Below are 23,232 nucleotides of genomic sequence, written 5' to 3'. Positions count from 1 at the left end.
CTGTGAACTATTCAGTCCATGGCCTCTGCTAGATGGCCAAGAAAGGAACTTATTAGTGCCAGTTGTGGAGGAGATGGATTTTCATGGGAAGCACATTACTTCAACAGAAGCCTGACGGCTCATTAGGCCAGGGCCAGTGCCAACTCTCTAAAAAAAAGCTGTTTGTTTCAAGGGAATGGAAGTCATAAAACTCCAGAAAAGGAGACGTAACCCACATGGAATGAGGAGTGCACACAAGGGTCCCTTGTGAGGTCACCCCAGCAGTAACTCACATCAGAGGTTTCTCTTAGTGTGGAGAAGTATATAAAAGTCTGTATCTCTCTGCACAGACCAGCCAATCAAAATCTCAGTGCTATGAAATAAAAAACTAGAAATGTTCAATCCAAAGGAAATAAACTGGCTCTGTGCAGTCCACGGGAAGTGTTACTGCATATCAGGACACCAAAAAAAAAAAAAAAAAAAGGTCAGACACCTCATAAAGGGGGATGTTTGGAAATCATGTCACACACTGTTCTGCTCAAACTCCTCTGCAAACCCAGGTGCAAGAGATAACTAGGACACGTGCCATCCTCCAAACAGAAAGAAAGAAAACGTGCAGGAAGGAGGGCCAAATGGTGAAACCAGGTCGGACACCATGAGAGTTAGCTCTCAAGGTTACTGAGAGCTTTATTTTTCTGCCCTGTTAGTTCTGCACAACCAGACACTTTTGTTACTAAGATTTCAGTCTGAAAGAGAAATGTCTCCAATTTCCCCATGTCCCCTTTCCGAACCAGACACTTGCAGGACCATTACTAATGAAACTATCAGTGGAACTTGGAGACCTTGTTAATTAGATCCCAGAGCTGAACCTTCCATTTCTAAGCAGTGTGGTAGATCAGTTAGCAAAACACTTCTTAATGCATTCGGGTGGTGGAGAGAGGAATTACTATAGCTACTTTTGTTACCTGCTGAAGTACAGAAAGCCAGACTAACACTGAATCAGACTAGCTAGGCAGCTCTGACAGCTTAAAGCACTTTTTCACTATCCACTTAGCCCAGTGCTTCCCGGCCTTTTTGGACTGCAGGCACCCATCAGAAAGTGCCAAATCTTTGTTTTCACCTCTTTTTTGACTATATAAAAATAATAGAGCAATTCTTCTGTTGCAAAGAACTCAGAAAGACCATGACACGTAAGAACATTTTTGACATAATGAATTCCTATTTGAAATCTCTGGGTTTATTTTGCGAATCATGTTTGCACACCTAACAGTGCTAACATTGCATGGTACCCCATAGCACCTTTGAAAGGATCTCAAGGCACCTTGGCTGGGAATCACTGGCTTGCCCTGCTGCCATTGAGTTAAGCTCTAAGGACTGAAGGGAAGGGCAATTTCCATTCCCTTGGCCTCTACACTAAAAGTGCTAACAGCGATGGCTCTGGGTATAAGACTTGGGAACCTGTATGTTCAGAGCTAGAACAAGCCCCTGATACAGGAGATGGGCATGTTAGAAACAGAACCCCATGCATATCACTTGCCCTGTTTCTATCACATGCAATAACTTTCAGTTCCCCTCAACCTTGTCTAGCTTGGAAATGGAAGCCTCAAAAGGAAAAACAATGCAGCAACACCAATGGCTCAGGGGCCACTTCTCAAACACACATGTGCATCACAACCTCCAGTTCATTCTGCAAGAATAAAGCCTGAAGCCTCCCCCACTCTTCGCAGAGGGAAGTCTCAAGCTGCCCTCTGAACTCAGGAAAGCTCAAGGACACCGAGTTCACCCCTGCTCCTTTTCCATATAGATCAATATAGTGGAGCTTGGTGACAGCTACATTTCATCTTGCCCACATCAAAGAAAAATGCAGCGCAAATAACATTACATCTATTTAATGGAGATAAGCCACAATACTAACTCTAGGAACGTAGTGAACTTAAGATAGAAGCTGTGTCTCTTCCCTCTGGAACAGCTTCTGGAAGCATTTCTGCTCCCATTCATAGTAGGAGCATGTTCGTACAAAGGAAAATACTGCTAGTTTCTACAAAGCTCTTTGGAGTTTAGTGAGTACACCACGTCCCCACAGGGTGAGGTAATTTCTACCCTTATTTTCCTTGGACTCATCCTACACCTTTCTTTATTTGGATCAGGGAGCTAAAAGCTCCTCTAAAGGCACCATTCAAATGTAGTTTAAATACACAGTAGCAGAGAAGAGAGTGTTCAGTCAAAGCCCGCTACCTTTTTTGCTTAAAAAGGACACATTAAGAAGTAGTCTACATACCCTTCCCATTAGCTAATGGGGAAAATCCTTCCCCAGTTTCAGTGTCTGATTTTTTGATTAAGCATTGCTGAGATAATGCCCAGCAGCCAGTGCTTGCTTAGATGCCACCGTAACAATATGTTTTCACCTAACACAGTGGAAGGTAAGCATGCATCTCGCTTTCCCAGAGCAGAGCTGACATCACCAGACAAGCTACTGCACAAACAAGGAGTTCATGTTCGTTATAAACTCAATTAGAAACGCAGAGTATGGAAGATATTGCCAAGTAAGGCAGAGAACATAAGGAAAAATAACTGATCCCATACACTGAATCAGGGAGCATAAAAACACCAACATGCTTTAGAAGAGCGTTTTTACATGTACATTTTAAATGTGTTTTGCATAGATGAATGATAATATTAAGGATGATCCTGTGCTCTTGTTGAATACCCTGGTATTGTACATGGCTCAGAGAGATTTTACACAAACAGTATGTAAAAGCAGAAGTGAAAAAACATCATGACAATTATGGGTGGAAGGAAAAGTCCCCATCCAATGCAAGGCATACAGCCCAGCAGAAGATACTTATATGTGTTGATGAACAAAAAGTGAACATTTTCTCTATTTTACAAACTGTGAAACACCAATACAGAGATAAGGTATCTTGCCCAAAGTCACCCAAGGGGTAAGTGGCAGATTTTGGTATAAAGCCTCGGTCTCCTGGGTCCCAGTCCCAGGCCTCACGCACTGGACTGTGCTGCATCTTTAGTAGTAAAACCAACACCCCTTTCCCCCTCAGTCTGACAGCTAGAAGGACTGGCTTTGGACCAGTGCTGGAGACTAGACAAAAGAGCATTTCACCTGCTGATCATCGTGTTTCCCTTGAGATTCTTCTCCCACCTCTGTTCTCATTCAGCTTTTACTCTCTATCATCCTCTCTACAGAGGTACAGGTGCCCATCAAGATATGACATTGGTCAAAAGAGAGGGAGAATTCAAGAAAAAAGGCTTGCACATGATGGTCAATCAGAAGGTTTATATCTCAGAGTCCTGCTAGCTTTAACCCCCTCAACCCATATGGAAGAAGGAGGACACTAAACGCTGAATCATAAGCACTTTCGGTCTTCTCTCATAAGCACTTTTAGGATTTCTTCTCATTTATCAGTGGCAAACTGTGATAGTGCAGGAACAAGTCTAAATAGCATCACAATTGCAATATCACTCTTGTGCCTCACTCCAACTTGAGTTTAAGCATTACTTCTTGGCCATTTCTTTTTCTGCACTGTCCCCTCTTCTGGTCACTTGCCTGGAGCTTTTAAGAAGTCTTGAATGATCCCTCTGCGGTGATATGGCATCAACTGACAGCAGGATGTTTGCAGTGGGGCAGAGTGATGCAGTTCAGTCCCATGATCACAGAGCCATGGCATGAGGAATACACTGCAGGATTATATTGCTTCGGAGGAAGCTGCAGCACGACAATCCATCACGACATGGCATCAGTTCAAACAAGGCTTGTCCCTCAGGACTCAGCTTCCTCTCACTTATTCCCAAAGCACCACTCACATTGGCCAGTTTGGGATTGTAACTCTTCCCTGGGAAATGGTGCAACATCATCAGCTCGATATAGATTCTGCTCTGAGGGATGCCCAGAGCAGTGTTGATGAAGGTGTGGATGGGTACGCAAAGAGCCCAGAGTAATGCACCAGTATTACAGATTCGATCTTCAGCCTTGTAAAGTTCCAAAACTCCCAGATGAGGATTTTGAAAGTTATACTGACAAGTTTCTCCTGCCTACAAGTCCCATTTTCAAGGGAACATTGATTTTACACCCTGAGGGCATGATGAAAGTTTCAGAAGGATGGGGTTTATACCACCACAATGATACCGTATAGAAACAACTATGAATGCTTGCTGTATCCTTTTGAAAAAGATGAATATATATTTGAATATGAAAGTAAAATAAGCAGCGATGCCTTCAAACATCTGAAGGAAAACTCCCATAAATAAAACAACACATGTGCAGGGAACACATTCATATTCTCTTTGTCTTCTCCTCAGCTTTTAGCCCCCAGACAAACGTAAAACTCAGAAGTAACGTGAGGCGAGTAAGAATTATTCTGCTGTGCAGATGCCATGGAACAAATGCATGTTGGCTAAGCTTTCAATGGTGTAAGGGGCATTTGTGATCCAGCACATGAAAGGGAATACCCATAGGTGTTCCTACAAACAAAGGGGAAGACAGGTTTGGTTTGATTTTACAAGTTCTAGGCTGGTTAAATGTACCAGGCTCAAAATCCTGTAGACTATTGGCTCACGGAGGCCTTTTTAAAACTAACTCCTCCCCAGCCCCTCTCAGTTATGCTTTGTTTCTCTGGGGAAGGTCAGGTTCTGGAGACCAGGAGGATGGAAAGCAGCAATGTGCTTTGGCCATGGACAGCCTGAGTTGTTTTCTTCCCTGCTCCCCTTAAGTAACTCATTGTAATGAGGCCTGCAGATGGAGGTGTAAAGTGCTGCCAGACCTCCTTGTCCCCACCACCACCCTGCTCAAAAATCTCCCCAGCATGTGTTGTAATCATTCACTCAGGAGAGCTGTAAAAAAGGCCTTACAGGAAACATCTGACATTTTTTCCTTTGCTATTCATGCCATTTTCTATTAAAGACAATAAAGACTTCTAGCACTAGATTAAACTCATTTGCAACAATAAGCTACTCTTGCTCTATGAGCCAGTGGGAGCTCAGCGGGAGAACCTGGCTTAACTGACTTTGACTGGAAAAAAGAAGATGCCTGGAGGCTGCTCTGACCAAACCAATGCCACGCTGAGGCTTGCGTGCCTTGCTGGGAGAAGCTTTCCCAGGTGCTGGGAGCCCACAGCACTTCCAGCATGCAATAAAATCACTTTGGCACAGTTCTTGCTTTCTGATCCCTTCACTTTATGAGAAGACACCTCCCAGAGCACTGATGACAATAACACAGCTTACTGACTTCTTGTACTCAGCATACACTGAGCAGCAGGTCACTTCCCAAAACTGCTGGGGCTTTGGAAGAGTTTAAAAACAAAAAGATACTCTAAGGAGGCTATTTCTTTCAAATGATGCGTAGGATCCATCTATGCAGGCAAACCCTCCTCATGTGTCATCCAGGGGTTTTTAGCAATTGTGTTAACAGGAATTGTCTCATACAGGAAGTGCTGGAAGTGCTCAAAACTCTGAAATCACACGTGTAGGTGGGCAGACACTATGTATACACTAATATCCTAGGGACCTTTCTTATGGAGCACTGACTGGTTGTTGATCTTTCACCAACTCTTTTATTAGCGCACCAGAAGCATCTGCTCTCAGCCTCTTCCAGAGGCAGAAACACTGACAATTTGATCAGCTACAGAAGTTCCTGTTCTTAGAGCTTTGCACTGTGCTATTGAACAGATTTTGTGTTGTAATATGTCAACACAGAGACACTATGCATTTGCATTCAGCATTACACAAACTAACATGAGCTACCCCACTCTTCCCCCCAGCCACAGATTCATAAAGATAACTTCAAAGAGTGCCACGTCTCTATAACGTCTTCAACTGGAAGGAAACTGAAGGACTCAATGAACTGCATGCATCTAGCACCACCAAAATAGCCACCTTTGTGATGGAGAAAGCTGCCAAGTACACAGCAGAGTGCAAAACAGCAGGGAGAAGGAAACATCTTGGCAAGGATCACAGAAGCAAACCTCGCTTCCTACGGAAAGAGCCAAGGAATGGTTAGTGTCCATTCACAACACACAGAGCGTCACTTTGTAAGGTCTGATCTTAAAAATCCACACATAGTAAGCTGTGAAATTCAGATTCCCTACCTCAGAAGGATGAAGTAGTGAGTTAACTCTTTCAGCATTTTTAACCAATACCTTCCAGCAACTGAAGCCTGTGAAGCTGTCTGCTCTACCTACAGACTTCTCTGAGAACACAGATAAATTTCCTGTACTATGCACTGTAACAGCACAAAGGGATTCAGGCTTCTTAAAGATCCAGAGCACAAGGACTCCCAAATTTGTCCAAGTGCTGATCAGATATTAATGAGAGCTTGTTCTGTGGACACTTCCTCTCTTACTGGCAGTCACAGGGCCACTTCTGTTCTCATTCATTCGCTCCTGCATAAATTCCTTGTGGCAACTAGCACAATTTGCCTATGTGGAAAAGAAACAGCAGGAAGGAATTTAACATATGTTTAGCCATCTAACACAATTTAGCAGATGGAAATGAGGAAAGCCATTACTGTGCAGATAGCCAGTTCTTTGCAGACCACCAGTGATCTACAGACAAATGATGTACAAACTACTGCTTGAGAAGTTTAACCTGAAAAAAAATGGTTCAAGAGGTTTAACTTTTTTTGGTGGTAGGAACTAAGACTACGTTGTACTAATGGATCATGTGGAACCACTGTATTGAACTTCGGTATCTTTGGTTATAGCATTAAAATACTGCCTTCTCCAAATTCAGCTCTCTGAAAACAGCAGGACAAGACTCTTGCATCTTGTGGCCAGTATTTAGGGAAAGAAGCACAACACTCAAACCTCTTTTCAAGCTTTTCTACTGCATCCATATAGGTAAGAGTTTGAGTCTTATCGAGTGGGACATTATTCCACATGTTTTTTCACATGTGTCATGTCACAGAAGTAGAGTTATCTGCATTTCTTTCACACCTGTTACAAGGGTGGGAATAAATATTGCAGATTATCCCTCCACCCCATTGTCTCCAGTTGTTATTTTTAATCTGAGACCCAGGAAAGAAAGGACTCAAAGTCTAGACATTTTTTCTCCAGAGCAACTCTATCCAGTAGAAGTAAATTACATAACTGACATCTGAGTTATGCATCATCTTCTGAAGACACACGCCTGTTTTGACCACTTAAGGATTTTTTTCCACTAGACTTTAGCCACACACAATTTTCTTCCTTTGCTGTCTGGAAAAAAAGATACTTTTTTTTTTTTATATGTCCAGGAAAGTGGGGCATTCTGGGATTAAGGCCTTTAATTCATTTATGGAATTCATCATCAGTCCTAACCTTTCATTTAACTTCTGCCTTCCTCCCATACCATCATACCTTTTGTTGTCCCTGTCTGTCTAAAAGACAGGCATGATCTTGCTGTCTACAGAAGCCAGTAAATTCTGAGTCTTTGGATCACTCACTACCATACAGTCCAGATAAAAGGTCTTTTCAAGGGAAACTGCCAGCCATTTTCAAGGTGTCTGCTGTTTGGTGTCTCGTATAGAATGAGGGCAGAAAAGCATCAAGTGTTCAAAAGCCATTACCAAACATCAGCCTTTTCATAGATTTCATAGATTTCGTAGACATCAGGGCTAGAAGGGACCTCGGGAGATCATCGAGTCAAGCCCCCTGCCCAAAGGGTCAGCTGGGGTCATAGGATCCCAGCAAAATAAGCATCCAATTTATTCCTGAAGGTGTTCAATGTAGATGCTTGAACCACCTCCGATGGCAGACTGTTCCAGACCTTGGGGGCTCAGACAGTAAAGAAATTCTTCCTTATGTCCAGCCTGAAACAGTCTTGCAGGAGTTTGTGACCGTTCCACCTAGTCATCCCTTGCGCCGCTCTGGTGAACAAACGTTCCCCCAGATCCTGGTGGTCACCCCTGAGAAACCTATAGGTGGCCATCAGATCACCCCTGAGCCCACGCCCCTCCAGGCCAAAGAGTCCCATGTCTCTCAGCCCACCATCGTAAGATCTGTTTTCCTGACCTCTGATCTTTTAATAAAGATGCTGGAAGTCTGTTGAAGAGACTGCCTGGATCACATGGATCTTGGGCTGTTTTGGAACACAGTCTGTTTCTAATCCAGAACATAGAATCATAGAAAATGAGGGCTGAAGGGACCTCAGGAAGTCACACCTAGTCCAACCCCCTGCTCAAAGCAACACCTGGATCATTGCAGCCAAGGCTTTGTCTATCTGGGTCTAAAAAACTTCTAAGGATGGCAATTCCACAACCTCTTGGGGTAACCTGTTCCAGAGAGATTATGGATTACTCACCAAGGGGCTCCAAGCATAAACTCCCTGGTGCTGGATTGACTGCCCCAGTATTCAAAGACTGGTAGCAAATGGTAGCAAGACTTGCAGAGAAAGAGAGACTGATGGAGAATCTCTGGCAGAGGAGAAAGGTTTCTATGAATTGCCATGGAAATTCTTCAGCTGCAGGTGCTTACTGCTGTTGCCATGAAAACAGGTGGGCAGTTCATACAAGGCAGGTTCAGGCAGAGGGCAAAGCATGCAAAGGTACACAAGGCACAAACAGGTTGGCATGGCCATGTGCAACAGTTCTTCTGGTTGGATGCATGTAGAATTAAGATCTTTGGGATCAAATGAGCTGAGTTTAGGACAGTAGCCAAACCCTAATCTTTCAGGTCAAGATTTCCTACTTATGTTCTGGTGGGGGAATAAAAGATTGCTGCAGGATTGCTGGATTTTTGGCAACAGGGCTTAGAGCCATAGGGAGTCGCCTCAGAAACCCTTTCTAAGCCTTCACTGTTCATCCCCAAATCTTAAATTAAATAGAGAGGATTCACACTCTAGGAGCATGCATGGAAATGGAAATGCTGCGTCCTCCACACAGATTCTCTTACACCGTGGGGAGGCAAATGCATCCTGGTACTAGCTCCCTCCAAATGTTTGCCTGTGGTATTCTTTAGCTATTCTATCAAAGCTAATTACAGCTGTCACAGGAATGAGTAGATTCGACAGAGATGTTTGCACGGCCCACGCTCCGGGGGTGGGAAAGGACACAAGTGTTGCCCTTGGAAGAGGGAGCACTTTGTTTCTCTCACAAGAGATCTAGCTTGCCGCAGAGATGAAGTTTCAAACAGAACCCAAAGTACAGAGCTACACAGCTGAGCCCTCATTCACAGCTGGTTAGATAATGACATTAAATGCTCAGAGCTGCTCTCATGCACAAAGTATCTCCCCCTCAGTCCTCAAAGCAGAGGAGTACTGTTCAGGAAGACAACCAAAGCTAAAGCTTCCCCAGTACTGAAGGGAACATCTTTGTTACCTAGCCTAACCCACCTGAAGATTGTTAAATAGTGGGAGTCAGCTGGTCTCTGAAACCTGAAGCAGACATGTAATACATGGAATAAACACAGTTGCTTGGAAAATTGACAAAAAAAATACTCTTAACACCCGTTTCTGTAGTGTGATACCCCAAAACACTGCATGAAAGCTCTCTTGGCACCCAGATTGCCTTCTCACCACACTGTGACTTTTCCTCTGCTTTTTTTTTGTTTTTGCTTTCATGATGTTCAAAACTACGTGGGATACTGACCTTCTCTGAAATTTGTGCCTTTATGCATTATGCATAAGCTTGGAAAGAAAACTCCAAGCTGCAACATCCTCCAGACCACAGTGTTTTCTCCCTGGAGAGGTAGAAGAGGTGATTCATATGTGCATGGACTCATGTGTGATGACTGGTCCTATAGAAATCTGGAGTCCAGAGCCTTATCCAAAAGTCTCAAATTTGCAAAAATATCAGATCAGAAAGCTCATAAGAATGAATTGGCTCGGGCCACTTCTGGCATCTCCCAGTTCTGGCCCCATCTACATTTGCAAAGGCAGCCACAAAAGCAACCATACTCTTTCCCATGCCTTGGGAAGATTCCAGGTGGGCTGGGTGAGGAGCCAGGGCACATTCTCATTTAATTGACACCATTTTGCCCACCCCGAAGTGAAAGGGGCAGAAGTCCCTACTCACACCCACTGCAACTGGTCACAGACTTGCTCTCATTTTAATTCCATAAATCAACTTTGACTTGGTCCTGTGGACTCTTGGCAGCACTTCTTTTGACAATAACCAGTTTCCTCTGGCCAGCACAGCAGTCAGACCCTTCCAGTAGCCTTTGCTAAAAGCCAAACCACTTTGGGTATTATTTAGCTGACAATGAAGAAGGTGGCAATGTTTATCATGGGGTGGAGCCCAAGGAGCTCTCCCTACATCCCAGCTGTCTTGTCTACTCTTTACACCTTTTCAGAGTCCTCAAGCTGTTCTCAGTGCCAGCCCCTCTGCCAAACCCTGCTTCTTCTAGATGAACATCTATAATGCCAGGAAACAGGCATGCCTCCAGGGAGCAAATGTGGTCACTGAACAAGGAGTACAACGAGTTTTTCACAGAAGAGGTCAGGGATGTGGCTGTCATGACTGTGGGGAGGAAGTCTCTTCTCTGTATAAGACTTGACTTACTGCTTAGATGGAAAAGCAGAGAAAGTCACTCTGGAGTGCCTCATCTCTCTAGGGGAATCCCACTTGCCCAGCAAAGGGACTAGTAAAACCTGTCTTTTCCTAAGAGATTTTTCATCTTAAGCAATGAACATGTCTGTCCATACCACCCAATGAAATCTGATGAGACATTAGCCTGAAGTGATCTACTGACTTTAAATTACCCATGAGCACTGCTCCTTTAACTCAGCTAGCAAAGATGCTGTTTTAGGATGACCCAACTTCCAGAACTGTCCACAGTCTCTCTATAAAAATAGTGAACTATTTGCCATCTATTCCAGCTGGTGCCTGTTTTTTTTTTTTTCACATGAGGTTTGCGGTGGCCTCTAGTGGACACAAAAAGAATGATCTCTACTGTCACATCACTAAAAGGAGACAGCTTCATGTCCAGTGTCTCTTGCAAAGCAGATCAGCCATTCAGCCTCACAGACTTAGAGTCCTGCGTTCCTTGGGCACTGTCTGAAAAACTCTGGTATTCATTAACTTGGGGTTAAACTCCAGGTGCTCGGGATACAGAAGACCCCATCAGTTCAGATTCTGCTTGAGACCATTTGTGCTTGCATAACTGATTTATGATTGTATATCATGCTTTTGGATGAGATTTCTGAAGTTTCCTGAAATCCGTCAAGCCAGGAATGTCATACAAGCAATCCCTCATGGGATATTTCAGAATTTCCAAGAGAATGGCGAGTGGGTAGAAAGTCAGCCACTATATAGTTCTGAACTCCATAAAAAATCACACCTAAGATCCATTTGAGATTCTAGCAATGGTTCAAGTCAATGCTTATTTTGTTCAAACCCATTCTTCCATCATAGTATTTTCCTTCCCCAGTGCACGAACCAAATGTCTGAGCCAGCAGTCACAGACTTATGCAACAAGCATGTCATTAGGTAGGCGATAACCCATGGTACAGCTCAAGGAGGTACTTTATTTGCCTTTCAGGCAGGAATCCTCCAAATCCTGGGCTGATCCACAGGAAGGGCCCGGCTCGCGTCCAGAGGCCCCGCCCCCCCCCCGGGGCGGGGGGGAGGAGGAGGGGCGGGCGACGCCCGCCGCAGCTGGGGCGATCCACAGGAAGGGCCCGGCTCGCGTCCAGAGTCACCACCGCCCCCCCAGGAGTGGGGGTAGGCGCCTCGTCCAGCCATGGCTCGCGCCCAGCCCCACTTTGTGCCCCAGCCCGACCGACCCAGCCCTTAGAGCCAATCCTTATCCTGAAGTTATGGATCCGGCTTGCCGAATTCCCTTACCTACGTTGTTCTAACATGCCAGAGGGTGTTCACCTTGGAGACCTGCTGCGGATATGGGTATGGCCCGGTGCAAGATTTACACCTTCTCCCCCGGATTTTCAAGGACCAAAGCCTCCTTTAGATTGCTTTGTTTTTGTGCATCATGACAAAGAAAAGGTGGAAGCCTGTCCTTTTAGAGATCATCAACACTGCTTCTTTGCATCAGGCAGAGGGAAATACATGACTAAGGGAATAAGTAACATAGGTCTGGAATCTGAGCATATTGCTTCTAGAGTGCTCCTGCCCTAAATTTGGAGGTGTTTCCATGAAAAATAAATAAATAAAGATTGTTGAGGATGAAAAGGCCCTGATGTTCCAACATGCTCTTTGGGTCTTTCATGAATCATTTTTTATACTGTGCAAGTACCCTTCCACTGCACATGGTATTCCTTGGTGGCCTGCTGCATCTTGGCCATTGGCCTGGTGTTGTTCTTGGTTCAAAAAAGTCCATTGCCCAATATGCCCATATTACTCAACATGGTTTTTATTTCTGGGGTTTTTTACGTGCCATTGTTATTTAAGTGTTTCTTAGAATTATGTATGGTCTGCTGACCTTCTATGAAGGCCCATTCACTACCCTCCCTGCTGACAGAGCGTCATCCCTAAATCTGTTGCCAGTAAGGTGACATTTAACAAATTACAGGTCTTGCCTGAAATCAATGTGCCATTTATTTCCCAAATGGCTAACCACATGGTACCTTCGCCCTCCCTTGGTGAAGTATCTAAAACCACAAGCTATGGAATTCAGTTCAATGACATTTTATCTCTTTAATAAAAGCTTTCCAGCAACCGCATAAAAGTATTCTCTCCCTCTTGTGTTTTCCAAAAGACGTAAGTAAGGCTCCTGGATTTCTGGACCAGAGTTCAGCAGCAGCTCTGAGTAATGCTTCTGTTTGATTATAAATCAAGATCTGTAATTCACTTTCTGGTACAGACAGCCCAAGTCTACAAAACTGCAGACTTTGTGACGGTTCTCCGTGTTGCTATAGGACCTGCTCAGGGCCAGGAAATGCAAGCAGCTTGCTCCTATTTTACAGAACTTGCACCAGATACTAGCAAATGAGTCTAAAAATATGTAACGTGTAATGTTTGCTGGTCTGTCTGGTTCTGGAGGGGCTGTCCTGCTTATTTTTCCATTTCTTTATGGCACTTCCAATCCCTTTCTAGTCAGTCACTCAATGTCCTGGTGACTCCCTTGTGTGACTGGGAGCTCATCTTCACCTAACTTATGGAAGGACTGGGGATGCAGACAGAAGAGTAAATGGAAAATTAGTACTCTGAATAGTATTTTGAAACTATTAGAGCTCAGGTCTGGTTGGGGCGCAGAGTTTGTCCCTAGAGGTGCTCCTGTCCTCAAGGTAGTTAGGTGGGTCACACATTGCATCAGTCTTTAGCAGCCTCCAGCAGCCAACTTCTGAGCAGAGTCACCATTTCAAGGAAGGGGGAATCTCTCTCTGGCCCTCCATCCCTGCACTTCAGTCACTGAACAGTGGGACAGGAGACAGTATCAGAAAGAGAATGCAAAGCGGTGATTCTCAAACAGAAGAAATAGCTGCAACAGTCATTAGGATTAGTATGATATGCTGAAATCTTGCTTCTGGGAAACAAAGGCAAACCCACTGCAACATAGGCCCCAACTCAAGAACTGATGGCCTAACTATCCACGACAGCACTCTCAAGACTGCTGTTAAAACCTTGGTCCTTGTTGTGTTGTGGATACTTCCACGTGTTCTGCTCGATTTTTAATGGGCTGGGCTACTTTGAGTGAATGCATGGTTTTGGGGAAGGCATCTCATGGTTATGCTGAAACCACTCATGAACATTCACAACCTCAGCACTGGTTTGGGTCCCTCTCAAATGCATTCTAAGAGGCCAACATTCTGTGTGGGTGACACAGAGGCATTCTTTCCATTTGGAGTCAGCAACGCAATCCCCAAACCACTCTGGTTTAGAAAACGAAGCTCCTCCCTCCCCTCCCTTACCCCTAAGGCATCACAAATACATATCCTAAGAGACTAACAGTTCTGTCCCAGGAGTGTGCTCAGGCTACTAAGACTGGAGACAGCTTCTGTCACACTTTCTCAAGGAGAAGAAACCATAAGATAGTAGATGTCAGCAGCAACTACCAGATGAGCAGTGTTACTACACTGTAGTGATGATCTAGTATGTGCAGGGGAAAAGCACTGTTTACCTGGTGGGACTTGCATCTGATATCAAGAAGTTTTAAGATGTCCGTCAGGAAGTGGAGGAAAGTCTTTACAAATCCAGGTGTGTTGAGTGCAGACCACATGCTCCATATTATCTCATGCTCACTGAAATGGTCTGTCCACATGGACTAGGATGTTCAACTATAGACTTTTTTGCGCTTGTGGAGTACCTCACAACAGACATTTGAAGCTCTAGTTCGATCTGAGCAATTTAACTCCATCATGTGGTTAAATAAATATACATTGTTACAAGCACAGCTGTCAGAAGAGTTTGGATACAGCACTGGCAAACCCAGAGGATAATAAACCTAATTACTGAGATCCTTGCATTATTTGATTTTAACACAACTCCCAAATTAACAGCTTTGTCCCATAGCAGAAGGAAGATATTCCCTTCCTATACTTACATTCTAAGCAAATACGTTATTTGCTTAAATTAAGCTGGAACACAGCAATAACTAGCAATGAAAGAGGCAGGGTGGGACTGAAAATACTGTTTTTCCAAAATAATTCTCTCTTACTATGCTGTTTGCAAAAGCCCACCCCTGGAAAGGCTACTCCACAAAGACCCAAAAAAGTTTGTGAAAAATCACAGCTTTGCAGAAGAAGAAAGTTATTGCCATGCTCACAAGTCACATTGTAAATACTTCAAGTTTTAGCAGCCTTAAACAAGATACCAGGGAGAACTGAACTTAGAGCCCTTATTTTTCTCACCATCAACACAGAAGGGAGCTGCACAGAAGATCCATCAGCCCTCAATTTTCAAACAACCACAAAAGCTTTACATTACACTGAAATACTCTCACCGCTCATCATCCACTAAGGTAACTGCACAGAAATTAAAACAGACAAGTTTTTTTTCAAACAAGCAAGGATGCAGAAACTTGTTTCTCAGTACAGGTTTGGTAAGCGATGTGCTTAAGTCTCATGTAAAGGATCACAAATGCCCCTTTAGGAAAAAGAAAAGAGTATTTTGAGACACTTCCATACCGGTTTCATAGAACTTCTACGAATGGTTAAATTCACCTCACTACAGTCTCCATCAAAAGCCCACTTTAAAACACCCCCAGCATTTCCAGTAAGTTTCCTTTAGTTTTTGAGGCCAATCTTTTTTGCTAGTGAATTGATTTTGGTGTTCATTTAAAAGAGGTGTTTCATTATAGTTCAGTTCCCTCAGCTGTTTTTATCACCTTATTTTGTGCAAAAAACCTAGCAGCTCTTGAGGAATTTCTTCTATTTTGGCTTCCTGAATTTGGGGTTTGTTTGTGGGGGGGAGGGTTTGGTCAACTTGGGAATTGTTTGAGGTGAGTACTGAATATCCTAACTTACAGAAGAAAGTATGGTACTTAGCGCAAAGAACTGCAGAAAGCCCTCCAATGCTCTCAGATGGAAATTGTCTTGTAATGAGCTGCAGGCAAAGGGAGCCTTGTCCTAGGAAACCTCCACTGTTAGCAGGCACATTTCACCTGGGAGGTTTACTATGCAGTCCAGGATGGAAACAACTTACTGTTCAGGCTACGTGGAAGATTTCAGTTATTCCCCCAACACTGGGGAATTTCTGAATAGTGGTGTCTGCATGTATTCACCCATTATCTGCAGCTTTCATGGGAATAAGGGAAGTGGAGGATTTATTTAAAGGGAAACAGCCAGGGGGAGAAATTTCCCAGTGTTACTGATATTACAAAGTCAAGCTGATTTTCCCCAGTTTGTTCTGTTTAATAACTTTGTATTCTTTCTCCATCTTAGAGAATGCAAGTGGATTGGTCTGAACCACTTTGTGTTTCCAACTGTTTTAATTTACCAGCTCACATTCACTGAAGTTGTTACTGTGTGCCTTTTAATGGCACTCATCACCACAGTATCTAGAACATAGTGCTGCAGTAATGAGCCATTGCTGGTATTTCAGAGGTCATGGGCTGGGTTGTTGTGTTTGGGCTTCCAACACTTCCAGGACATTTATTTGCCAAAGCACCTAAATGTCTCTAGCTCATAAGATGTTCTTCTGCAAAGCCTTTTAATACAAAACCTAGATGTTTAGCCTAACACTACTTGACAAAATCCCTTTAATAATTTTCTGAAATGTAAGACTTGCTCTAACACTGGGCAATGTTTTTGGGAAGAGTGCCAAAAACACCTGCAACCTTGACTTGTAAGATGTTGGCATACCAGGGGTGGATGGCGGGGGAGCTGTGAAGGGACTGAACCTTGTTGTGGCAACGCAGCCCCAGACCGTTCCCTGCCATCTACCCTGAGGCATGTGCACCAAGCAAAATGCCTTTGCATGCCATGCTCTGGCACCTGTGCCAGAAGCTGGCTACCCCTGCTCTAAAGACTTACAGGTTCAGTATTTTATTCCTTTTAGTGAACTGTATCACTCTTTGAGCAGATTAATATAGAAAACACACTGACCTTTATGGATTCATAGCAAAGATTAATTTATCTCACTGTCCTAAGCCAGAAATATTTGTCTTGAGAAAGGTTCTTCATTTTTCTGAGGCTGCTTTTAGAACCAATCATGGGAGTAGTGCACAAAGGATTTATACCAATGTGCATATGAAATTAACTGAAAAAACTATTACTACCCATTCATAAGATAGTAGGTAAACAGGGATGCCAACACCTTTCAGCATGAGGAATAAAACAGTGGCCTCCAATAACATGAAAGCTAACTGAGAAAAGCGATGGTATGCCACTTTTAACTGCCTGTTCCCAAGGTATCAATGTGTGTTCCCCAAACACATTAGATCTCAAACCACAAAGCTGGGTGGCACCAGTATTGAACACACTGTAAAAAGCACATAAGAAATGAAAGAGATCCACCATGTAGAGCCCAGTCCTGAAGAGTACATGTGCAAGTGCAGGAGGGTAGCCACACACAGTGGAAGATCAGTTCAAATCCAGATCACATCAATAGTGCTTAAGGGTTTCCTGAAGACAAGACAGTGACCCTTTATAGGAAACTGGTTGGTGAATCTCAAATCAGCTCCCCCTGGCTAGGCTTAGATGCAAAAGTGGGGCTTGAACTGAGCACTGCAATGTCTGTCTTTTAGACACCTCCTAGAATAATCTGCTGCCTGTTTTTCATAGGTACTGCAGGGTGTTCCTTGGCTTAGAGTTCAGATCCCATTGTCAGCAACCACCAAATGTGGTACAAGGTGTCATCATGGCAGGGAGTACCACTTCACTGAAGTCACTGGGTTTCACAGATCACACACCCTTTGAATAATCACAGGGCATAAACAGTGCAATTTATCACAAATTAGGGCTGTGATTTTGAGTACACCTTCAATATTTGCCAACATTTTTATTCAAGCTTCTTTGTCTGAGACAGCCATTTACAAGACTGAAATAACATGAGATCTGGTCTCCTTGTGACATGCCAGCATCAGTCTTCAACCAATGAAAAACAAAATGTGAATAAATATAAATATTAGCTCCCCACTCTGTAGTCTACATACCTATTAGAGACTACAATGCAGGGTGGTCCCACAGGAAGGAATGGAACAAAACATGGCCAACTCACTGCTCCCTGACTCAACTCTGCAGCAGACACTTCAATACAAAAAAAAAAAAGGCTGAGGACAAATTGCAGGGAACGAAGGTTTGGGAAAAAATCCACCTTAGCTATTGCTGATTATTATCAGAAATTTAAGTTACAATCCCAGAAGGACCTTCTAAACAAAAAGAAAATAGATGTTGCTATGTACCTCCATAAAGCTGTTCTCTTGGTTTACTTCCGAGGCTGCATTGACTGTCCTTTTACGTCCCTCTTGCGGTGGTGGAACAGTAGTGCAGTATCCGGTTTAGAATAATGAGTTTACTTCAAAAACAACAAAAAATATACTGCTTCATTGCTATTGGGTTGTTTTTAAGTTACTCTCTTAAAGGTCCTTTGATAGTGGATTTTTTTGACATAGGAACATAATTTTGTTAGTTACAAATACTCCTGGTTCTTCCATTTCAGCCAGGCTGCATGACAAATTTCAAAGATGCTCCCTGGAAAGTGTGGTGTTTATTTTAGACAAAATAATAAAGTAATAATGAAAGAGAAAGAGCTACTGAAACACAGAAACAAGAAAAAGGACACAAAAGAGAAAAGACAAACTGGTTAAATATTCATAACTAAGTGGATGTCATATAGATCTGTAATTCTGTAACTGATTACAAGACTCTACAGTTTATTGTACAGATTTCATAGGTACCATAGGTGCAGCTTGTGTATACATACACTTATGCATAAAGAGAGTTTATAAAGAAAGATGCGGGATAACTTGTAACATCATAACAGACCCTAGCTGGAAAACCACCCACACGCAAAAAAAGATAACAAAAAATCAGTGTAGGCCCGGGGGTGGAGAATGAGTAGAATCAAAGAAATCTGGGGGAAAGGGGGGGGGGGGTGAGAGGGTGAGAGAGAGAGAGAGATTAGTGAGGAGAAAAGCCTTTCCAGGCCCTTGATGCTAAAATGAATTTCTCATCTTTCACCAATGCTGTTGTCAGAAATGCAAGTCTTTACAAATTTGAACCAAGGAGGAGGATTCAGAACCTTTTGCTGTTTAGAAACAGTGTGAGACGGGTTATTTCTCTTTTGCAAAAAAAAAGAAAATTACCTCATTGGCATGCACTGCACAATTTTTGTGACACAAATGTATTCCACAGTATACATGCATCTGAACAATTAGTGTTTTGATGAAGTGATGAGGGTGGAAAAGCCGCACTGTTGCTAATAATTAGAACAGACAATGGTACCTTCTGTAGCAAATTACCATCCCTCACCTCTCCCTCCCCTGAACCACTTCAGTTGATGTTGGATGTGTCCATGACAGCGTGGTGTTGCTAAGAGAGGTTGCTAAGCACTATCACACACATAAATATGGATATCTAGTCTTTTGGATGGGTCTGACTTGAAAAGGGAAACTAGAGAGCTACAAGCCAACAACTTCATTTATTTATTTACCTTACTTTCCTTTGCTTTTTAAAGTTGTAGATAAAGGGAGACTGGAGGGTGCTGCTCAGACAGTATTAGAAGCCCTAATTTATATATATCCCTAAATTACCTGCAGTTGCACAGCATTTTGTCTCAATAATTTATCATTAGAACAGGGAATTACTACAATAGGCACAAAGGTCAACAAGGTCTAAAAACTGATGATTTGCATGCTCTGGGCCAGTCTGAAATCCAAAGTCCTTCTGCAGTGGCAAAATGGATGCGTCAGAAAAGGCAATACCCTCCCATTTTCTCCTGCAGCATCCCGTGCCCTGTGAACTGCCCATCACAAATGAACATCAGGTACCACAGACATGTGCCCTCCATTTTATGCCTGTGATTGCCTAACTACAGACTGTTCACTTTCAGGATAAAATCATTTGGGTTTTTTGGTTCATAATTATTAGCAGTTTGTGGAGTATTTTTGGAGCCACTTTTATTGGCTCTGAGTGCTTTGCATCACGGTGACACGTCCTGACACTGTCTCCAGAGCTTGGAGTTTTCCAAGACCAATCAGCTCTTTCCTTTTCATAACAGCTTGTTTTTCTCTCCTCTCATTACAGTTTTGAATGGGGGATGTTATCTAATCCCAGTGCTAAAGTGCCTTGGGAGTGAAATGTATTTCAAGGAAAGTCATGTAGCAAGGCTAGCAATTCTGAAAGGAATGAGTTACATGCATTAATAAATATAATTTATGCAACTACAAATTACAGATGGCCTTTCCACCACCTGTTTGGTAAGCATGACAGTCAGAACCATAAACAAATAAAACCATCTTGCTCGCAGAAGCATTTGTTGGCATGTGGAAAACAACCCTTGTAAAAGAAAACCACCTGGGTCTGTTTTCCTGCACTGCTCCACCCTGCTGAGCATTTACTGCAAAGTTAGATTCCAAAACCGCGTAAGAAATGGTGAAGAACCACCATGTCTGCAGAGGCAGTGTTCCTAATTACCCAGAGCTTCATTTTTTTCATTTCCTTTTGGGTACAGAGCAATGCAGACCCAAGAGTCAGTGAGTGGCCATCAATCCTATAAGTGCCCTGAATTAAAAGACACACGCACTGTTAGTTGTTCAAAGTATGGATCAGAGGACAAATGCAGCTTAGGAAGGTACACAGTGCAGGCTCCAGACACACTCATCTGCAAGAAGGCAGTGCAGTCCATAAAGGGCAAAGATGAAATGTAGTATTATTGAAACAAAAATGCTCAAGTGCCTTAACCCTGAAATCGTAACCTAGCATGCTCACTGGCCACACTTAGAAACAGGTAATAAAAGCAACTGTACCCTCCTTTTTTAAAATAAAAATTATGTGAGGGCACCATGCTGTTGGTTAATTAGCAATTTGATATAGCGGTCCCTGCCTGAAGGTATCATAGTGAACAGGCAGTACCCAAACACTGGCTCCATGTGGTTTTCTGCCTATTACTTGGAAAAGGGAGAGACTGAACAGCTCTTGAAGGGGTGGGGGGACTGCTGAACTTTATCTGTAGCCCTCCTGTTTCAGCACCTCAGACAGCAGCCTGGTCTTGTCAGAGGACACCGCCAATGCTGGTGCTCCCATTTCAGAAGCTGAGCCAGCTGTAAAATTCACCAGAGGGCCTCTTTCAGGGTGTTCATACCCCTTCAGAATTATTTCTGTTCAAATCTTGGCTCAGCTTCCATTTTATGTAGTGCACAGGGGAGGGAGGGTGGAATTGAGGCATCTCTCAGCTACTCGCCAAACCTTTTGATCTTTTCCCAAAGCTTCTAACGATACTGTACGACAATCAAAATTTGGAATGGTATTCTTTGTGGTAATAAGCAAAGAAGCCATACCAAGCAGCCCATTTGCCTTGATAATTTTCCTCTGCAAAACCACTTTGAAGCTGAAGTGGGATTTAGTATTCTCTTGTAACTGTGCTTGTTTCAGCTTTGGGAACAAATGGTTTGGGCAGTGTTCCCTGGACACAGACATTTGCTTCATATCACCTATTTTGCAAAAATCTAGTTGGTCTAGTAAAAGATATCACCTCTACCATGAGTTCTAATTCCTTTTGCCTCCAGACCAATACAGCTACAACCTGGATACCCTTCATATCACCCATGCATTTCACACCAGAATTATGAAGGTCATATCCATTAAGCTTCCCTCTAATATAAATATCTCATTTTAGAGAATTACAAAATGCTGATCAGTGAGACTATCCTACAATCCTGCTGGAGACAGTTCGTGTACAAGTACTTTGACTCTTCTGTTGACTACAACTCACTACTTTTAGATAACAAGACTATGCATGACCCACAGTTGCACCGACCTTATCCCAGAGATTTGGAAACTAACAGTTCATGTCATTTACATTTTTCTGATTCCAAATTCACAGCTCTCCAAAATTATGAAGGAGTCTATGAGAAATGGATGACTTTGCATTTTGCAAATGAGAATACAAAATCCTGCAAAACCTTTGGATTACCAGGTGAATCTGTTCCAGACTCATAATGTGCAACCCTGCTCAACCTGATGGCTGACCAATGGCCTAAATGAAAAGAGTTGTTGGTCTTGAGCTCCCAGAGGCCCAGTCTCTAGGCCATAAAACCACCCCACAATTATCCCATTTCTTGGCAAATCTCAGAAGTCAAGGCTATAAGCGACAATAGAAACTGAACTAACCTTTCAGATGTAAAGGGGCTTTCTTCAGAAAGCAGCTGAGGTGCATTACAAGGAGAGAGCGTGGAAGAAGCCTGCACTGCAACTGCCCATGTTCTGCATTTTGTGGATAAGTGGTGTTTCATTCTTTTACTGCTCTTGGACTCGTGGCTTTCACCAGAATAAAATCCTTAAAAACAAACAAAAAAAACAACATAAAGTCAATGTGGTGGGAAATTTCCTTATGATTAGCTTAGAGTTGGCTCCACAGCAAGCCGGACTTTTGTTCACAGTTCTAAACTGGCTGAGACACATTTTCATAGATCAGTTTTACCTACCTGCTCAGATGTCACCAACTTGCACCATCCCTAGGCCCACATACATACACAGTCTTCCACAAATCTGTCTTCAGCAAAGATGCTTCTAAGTTTATGACTGAGCTTTCATGTTTAATTCTTGCTGACATCCTCTAGAGCTTTGTGACTGAGATAGTTATAAGACAGGAGGACTCTGAGGACCCAAATAATTATCTTCCTACTATTACTGATGCACAGATCAAGACTGATTTGTTCCTTGCTTTTGCAGAATAGGGAAACTGTAAATTCTAGAGAAGTGCTATAAGGCTCAGGGTGGGGGGAGAAGTCTCCTTCCCAAGAACTCTTTCATGACAGCCAACAGAACAGAAAGTACCATGACACTGGACCCAATGATCTAATTTTATAAGGTTTTTTCCATGGGACACTAAAAATAATGAGAATATTAAGAAGATACCTTTGAGGATAACTGAAAATAACTCTTCTCTTGATTTTCTATTTATCACACAAATACTTGCAGATTAATTCAGGTGGGCTGTAACTACTGTTGAGCTGGCACAGGACAGCAGCAGGGGCTGTGATCACAGTCAGCTTTCCATTCTTGCCCTTAATGGTTCACTTCACTAATCTACTTTAATGTTCTGGCTCTATTTTCATGAGTGGGGATTCCCTTGGATAACTAGCAGATTTAAGAACTCTTTATTAATCCTCCCCTTCATTAAATAAGTCAGAGTGACAAGACTGTATAAAGGGGTATTAAGGGATATATAATTCATAAGCAAGTTTTCTCCAAATTAAGGTTCTAGGTTTAGCCAATTCCTCTCATGGCTCACTGGTAAATAGGTCCCAAGTTGCCCTTAGATGCTATAATCACTTGATAAACCTGGATTAAGGGGCAGATCTTTTATCATCAACCAGATAGATTCGTCTATTCAAGGACCATTTACATATTTATATGTGGATCATAGTCCTGGAAAGCCAGTTAGGAAGACCAAGAACTGCCCATAATAAAGGGCAAGGTGCTAGCTACTAGGTCACAACTGTAAATGTGGACAATTTTACATTAGGCCTAGAGCATACTTTGCTTCTTCAAGGGCACTCGGAACTAAAGGTGAAATCAAACAATGTGTATATAGAAATATTAGCCCTCTCAGCCTCTCTACTTTTTTTTTCTACATATGATTGGTATAGGATAGTCCAAAGAGGAGGAAGCTTCAGAAAATAGAAGGTGCAATTTTCCATTCTACCTCAGTGCTTCTGGTGGACTGTTGCACACCTGCGCTTCTGTTCCTGGGATTTGTTCTACAGGGAA

The 23,232-nt window shown here is 42.9% G+C and overlaps 1 protein-coding gene across 2 annotated transcripts in view; it reads right to left on the bottom strand.

Annotated features, from left to right (window-relative positions):
* COMP (cartilage oligomeric matrix protein) overlaps positions 1-23,232 on the bottom strand; it is a 44,470-nt gene extending 21,238 nt beyond the window's left edge. The window contains exons 1-2 of one of the 2 annotated variants that reach the window (XM_019538346.1): positions 21,945-23,232; positions 21,631-21,796 (exon numbers count right to left, since the gene is read on the bottom strand). The gene's annotated coding sequence lies outside the window, so the exon portion shown is untranslated. Of the gene's footprint in view, positions 1-17,702; positions 17,798-21,630; positions 21,797-21,944 lie in introns of those variants that run through there. The other variant, XM_019538347.1, reaches the window with a different exon arrangement.

This window comes from Crocodylus porosus, unplaced genomic scaffold (assembly GCF_001723895.1).
Source record: "Crocodylus porosus isolate Cpor-Errol unplaced genomic scaffold, CroPor_comp1, whole genome shotgun sequence".
NCBI lineage: Eukaryota > Metazoa > Chordata > Crocodylia > Crocodylidae > Crocodylus > Crocodylus porosus.
The sequence above is the reverse complement of the archived record's forward strand: the minus strand, read 5'-3'. Positions and strand labels throughout refer to the sequence as shown.